Source organism: Boleophthalmus pectinirostris, unplaced genomic scaffold (genome assembly GCF_026225935.1).
Source record: "Boleophthalmus pectinirostris isolate CB_2022bp ecotype Guang Dong unplaced genomic scaffold, ASM2622593v1 HiC_scaffold_2, whole genome shotgun sequence".
Taxonomy (NCBI): Eukaryota; Metazoa; Chordata; class Actinopteri; order Gobiiformes; family Gobiidae; genus Boleophthalmus; species Boleophthalmus pectinirostris.
In genome coordinates this window covers 43,239,581-43,245,580 of record NW_026571152.1, presented here as the reverse complement: position 1 = coordinate 43,245,580, position 6,000 = coordinate 43,239,581, and positions in this window count along the sequence as shown.

Here is a 6,000-nt window from a genome sequence, read left to right as displayed (position 1 = left end):
CCCCCCGACGCGGGCGTAGCCAGGTTTCAACCAGCAAGGAGAGGAGACGTATTAGTTTAAAATTACGTTCTGAATACATTTTCATGTTGTGAACTGTTATTAAAGCTTAAGAAAGTGTGTTGCGTGTTGTTCTCTCTCTTTTTTTTTTTTTTTTTTTGTGCAACCGCTATTTATCGAATATTCAATGCGGCTCAGCGTCTCTCAGACTTTATCTAATGTGGCCCCCAGGTCATTTGAGTTTGAGACTCCTGCTGTACACGGATTCATTTCAGTGTAAACTTAGTCTATGTGTGAGGTGTGTGTGTATTTTAAGTTTTTTAACTGCACATTGGAGTTCTGAGAAAACATAATTTCAATGGACAATAAACTTCACTTTCATGAAAATCTGGTCATCCTAGTTAGTTTTTCAACCAAAAATTCTCTCTCTGAAAATGTAATAATGTCATAAATATCTTAAACGTGCAACTAATGTGTGTTTTTTATGCGTGTAGTTTATAGTCCAATGAGATTCATTTGGTCTTCCAATATTCTATGTCATTAGGTTCTTTTTTTCAGACCTGGAGTTTTATTTCATACCTGACAGTTTGGACTGTTCACGAGCGTCTTCCTCAGAGTCACGTGATGTTTCTGTGACGTGTCTGATCAGCTGATTTAAACAGGTTTTGGCTGTCTTTCCTACCGGTGGAGGCAGGACGACAGCGCCACCTGCAGTCCCACTTCCTCAGGACAGAATCCCAGGTGTGTGAGAGTAAAAAAGCCCCTCGTTAGCAAACATCACAGAGGAAAACAAACATCGCCGCTGGATTAAAGAAGCAATCGAAATACAGAAACGTGCCCACAGGACTGTAAACCGGGACGAGGGGCTTTTTTACTCTCACACACCTGGATTCTGTCCTGAGGAAGTGGGACTGCAGGTGGCGCTGTCGTCCTGCCTCCACCGAGAGGAAAACAGAACCAAAACCTGTTTAAATCAGCTGATCAGACACGTCACAGCAACATCACGTGACTCTGAGGAAGACGCTCGTGAACAGAACAAACTGTCAGGTATGAAACAAAACTCCAGGTCTGAAAAAAAGAACCTAATAACATAGCGTGTAGTTTATATTTTTTCTGCAGACAGGTGTTGAAAACTCAGACTTGTGCTCAAAAACTCGAAGAAACTCACTCGTCCGATGCGACTGCGACGTCTTTAATAAACAGAAATAAAACGTTTGAGAGAAGAACTCAGCGTAAATGTGCAGGTTTGTGCGTTAAACACGTGAATGAAACGAAAAAAACACAACTCCGGGTTTGTGTGCGACGAGAAAACGACATTAAACCAGATCAGAAAATATAATTAATGTAATATTTGTGTTTTTAAAGTGTGAGTTCTTTTTATATCCTCGGCACTTGGGTTGTTTCTATAGAACGAAGCGAATGTGCAGACTTCCACCTTCACCACAGTCGACTCAGCAGACTCCGAGTCGGGCCGCTGCGGTGGAACTCACACACACTCGCTCAAAAACACACACACACTCACTCAAAAACACACACACACTCACTCAGAAACACACACACGGGCCTTAATTGACTTGTAAAATCCTCTGAGAGTCTCTTTATGGAGCGTTTCACAGAAGTGTACACAGATTTGATAAAGTCGAGCCCAACTCGCAATTCTGCCACCGCCGGAAAAAAACTCTTTATGTTCCGTCCAAGTGGAAGAAGATAAAACTGGAAAAGTCAAAAACCCCGAGCTCGAAATAAAGAGAAACCGGAGAGAAAGAGAGAAAGAGAGAAAAGAGAGAGAGAGAGAGAGGAGAGAGAGAAAGAGAGAGAGAGAGAGAGAGAGAGAGAGAGAGAGGAGAGAGAGAGAGAGAGAGAGAGAGAGAGGGAGGGAGGCGTGTGAACTGAAGCTGCTGCTGCTCTGAGCTGTCGAAAGCTGAAATACAGAGAGAGTCAGGGTTCTATCTCTCTATCTGTCCGTCTATCAATCAATCAATCAATCACTCTATCCATCCATTTAACTGTCTGTCTATCACTCTGTCTGTCTATGTAACTCTCTCTCTCTCTCTCTCTCTCTCTATCTGTTTATCCATCTATCTGCCTGTCTTTCTATCTATCCCTGTATTTCTCCATCTGTCTGTCTGTTTCTCTCTCTATCTGTTTAATTGTCTATCACTCTATTTGTCTGTCTGTTTATCTGTTCATCTCTCATCTATCACTCTCTCATCTGTCTATCTACTCACTCTATCTATCTATCTATCTATCTCTCTCTTTCTATCTATCTATCTCTTTCTTTCTCTCTCTCTTTCTCTATATCTCTCTCTCTTTCTATCTATCTATCTATCTCTCTGTTTATCTGTCTGTCTGTCTATCTCAGTGTCTCTTTATCTCTCGCTCTGTTTAATTGTTTATCTATCCCTCTCTCTATCTGTCTGTCATTATCTGTCCATCTATTTATCTCTCTATCTCTCTCTCTCTCTCTTTCTCTCTCTCTATCTCTCTATCTGTCTGTTTATCCATCTGTCTGTCTCTTTATCTCTCTATCTGTTTAATTGTCTGTCTATCACTCTTTTTGTATATTTGTCTGTTTATCTGTCCATCTCTCTCTTCATCTGTCTATCTCTCTATCTTTCTATCTATCTCTTTCTATCTCTCCATTTAACTGTCTGTCACTCTATTTGTCTTTCTATCTTTGTAACTATCTGTCTGTCTCTCTATTTATTTATCTATCTGTCTATCTCTCTCTATCTATCTATCACTCTGTCTATCTGTCTGTCTGTTCTGTCCATCTCTCATCTATCTATCTATCTATCTATCTATCTATCTATTGATCTCTCTATCTTTCTATCTATTTAACTGTCTGTCACTCTATTTGTCTGTCTTTCTATCTTTGTAACTATCTGTCTGTCTCTCTATTTATCTATCTGTCTATTTCTCTATCTATCATTCTATCATTATATCGTTCTATCACTCTATTTATCTATCTGTCTATCTCTCTCTATCTATCACTCTATCTATCTCTATCTCTCTATCTCAATGTCTCTTTATCTCTGTCTAACTGTTTTAGTATCTCTCTACCTATCTGTCCATCTATTTATCTCTCTCTATCACTCTATCTATCTATCTATCTATCGTTCTCTGTCTATCACTCTATCTATCCTTCTATCGTTCTATTTATCTGTCTATCTATCTCTCTCTCTATCTCTCTCTCTATCTATCATTCTATCTATCTCTCTATATCAGTGTCTCTTTATCTGTCTGTTTAATTGTTTATCTATCTCTCTCTCTATCTATCCATCACACTATCTGTCCATCTATTTATCTCTCTCTTGCTCTATCACTCTATCTATCTATTGTTCTATCGTTCTATCTATCTCTCTATCTATCACTCTATCTGTCCATCTATCTATCTATTTATCTATCTATCTGCCTGTCTTTCTCTCTATCTATCTGTCTATTTCTCCATCTGTCTGTCTCTTTATCTCTCTATCTGTTTAATTGTCTGTCTATCACTCTTTTTGTATATTTGTCTGTTTATCTGTCCATCTCTCTCTTCATCTGTCTATCTCTCTCTCTTTCTTTCTGTCTATTTAACTGTCTGTCACTCTATTTGTCTGTCTTTCTATCTTTGTAACTATCTGTCTGTCTCTCTTTTTATCTATCTGTCTATCTCTCTCTATCTATCACTCTATCATTCTATCTCTCTCTCTCTCTCTATCTCAATGTCTCTTTATCTCTGTCTAACTGTTTATCTCTCTATCTATCTGTCTATCACGCTATCTGTCCATCTATTTATCTCTCTCTTGCTCTATCACTCTATCTATCTGTCTATCTATCACTCTATCTATCCTTCTATCGTTCTAGTTATCCATCTATCTATCTCTCTCTCTCTCTATCTATCTCTATCTATCTATCACTCTATCTCAGTGTCTCTTTATCTGTTTAATTGTTTATCTATCTATCTCTCTCTCTGTCTATCATTATCTGTCCATCTACTTATCTCTCTCTTGCTCTCTTGCTCTATCACTCTATCTGTCATCTATCTATCTGTCTGTCTGTCTATCTATCTCTTTCTCTCTCTCTCTCTTTCTATCTATCTATCACTCTATCTCACTGTCTCTTTATCTGTTTAATTGTTTATCTATCTCTCTATCTATCTGTCTATCATTATCTGTCATCTTTTTATCTATCTCTCTGTCACTATCTATCGTTCTATCTATCTCTCTATTACAGTGTCTCTTTATCTGTCTGTTTAACTGTTTATCTATCTGTCTCTCTATCTGTCTATCACGCTATCTGTCCATCTTTTTATCTCTCTCTCGCTCTATCACTCTTTTTTTTTTCTTTTTTACTTTTTACATTTATAGACACAAAAACTCATCAGATACAATAAATTAAACAAAAACACTGAATGAGGCTGAGTCCAAACGTTTGACTCATCGTCTCTCTCTCTATTTCTCTCTCTCTCTCTCTCTCTCTGTGTTTAATGATCTCTCCATCTCTTTATCTCTCTGTGTGTGTGAGTTTATTCGAGTTCATCCGGATCATTTCATTCATCATCAGTTTGGTTTAAAAAGTGTCGTGTGATCTGTGTCACTTTCACTTTTCTCTCTCTTCTTTATTATTTATGTGTGTTCGTTCCAGAGGAGTTTCAGTGTAGTTAGCTCCTCCCTGCAAACGCCCCGCCAAACACCCTCGCCAAATGCTTCGCCAAACACCTCACCAAACACCTTGCCCCACTCCTCACCAAACGCCTCGCCAAATGCCTCGCCAAACGCCTCGCCCCACACCTCGCCAAACACCTCGCCCAAACCTCGCCCCACCCCCCGCCAAACACCTCGCCCAAACCTCGCCCCACGCCTCGCCAAACGCCTCGCCCAAACCTCGCCCCACGCCTCGCCAAACGCCTCGCCAAACCTCGCCCCACGCCTCGCCAAACACCTCGCCCAAACCTCGCCCCACGCCTCGCCAAACGCCTCGCCCAAACCTCGCCCCACGCCTCGCCAAACGCCTCGCCCAAACCTCGCCCCACGCCTCGCCAAACCCTCGCCCAAACCTCGCCCACCCTCGCCTCGCCAAACACCTCGCCCCACGCCAAACCTCGCCCCACGCCTCGCCAAACGCCTCGCCCAAACCTCGCCCCACGCCTCGCCAAACACCTCGCCCAAACCTCGCCAAACCCCGCGCCCCATGTCCCGCCCAAACCTCGCCCCACATCTCACCCTCACCTGACGTACGGGCGCCTCTGTTTGCCCAGCGGCACTCGATCAGGCCGGGCCCGGGGCGGAGCGGGCGGCTGACGGCCCCGAGGCGGGAGGAGGGACGGGGGACGGCGAGCTGGAGCGACCGTGCGAATTTTCACAACCAGGCCTCACTGTGCGCATCTGTGGGACCCCGACCAGAGAAAGAGACGAGGAAAAACCTGCCAGAAAACGAACGCTTATGTCTGATTCATGACAGGAAATATCCACAAGAAGAAAAAAAAACTGAGGCAAACAAAAAGTATAAAAATATTCAAAGCCTTTATTAGCACATGGTAATATACAAAACTAACCTTGCGTCGCATGAACCGTCGCATGTTGAGGGACTTTTTTCTTCGCAGCAAAAGAATTTTACTTTGCCGGTAAAATCGGTGACAGGTGATATTAGTTAGTTTGACATTTTCCCACAGAAAACCAGGTTAAATAAAAAAAGAACCCACCTACCGTCCAGCGAACAAATCCTAATGCTGCAAGGTCACATGGTTTAACCGAATCATGAATCAGACTTGTCTTATGCACCGTTTTTGTTTTGTTTTTTACATACATATACATTTATTGTCTGTTTTTCTCCATTGTTGTTGAGACGTGCACATCTTTATTTTTATTCAATTATAGTGGATTGGAAACTACTAGAAAACCAGAACTGAAATTTGTTTTATTTTTTGCTGGTACAATTACATTTTTGTTTATTCTTATTCTTATTTTTCTTATGATTATTGTTTAAAAGTAAAATTACTCTCATTTAATGTCATATTGA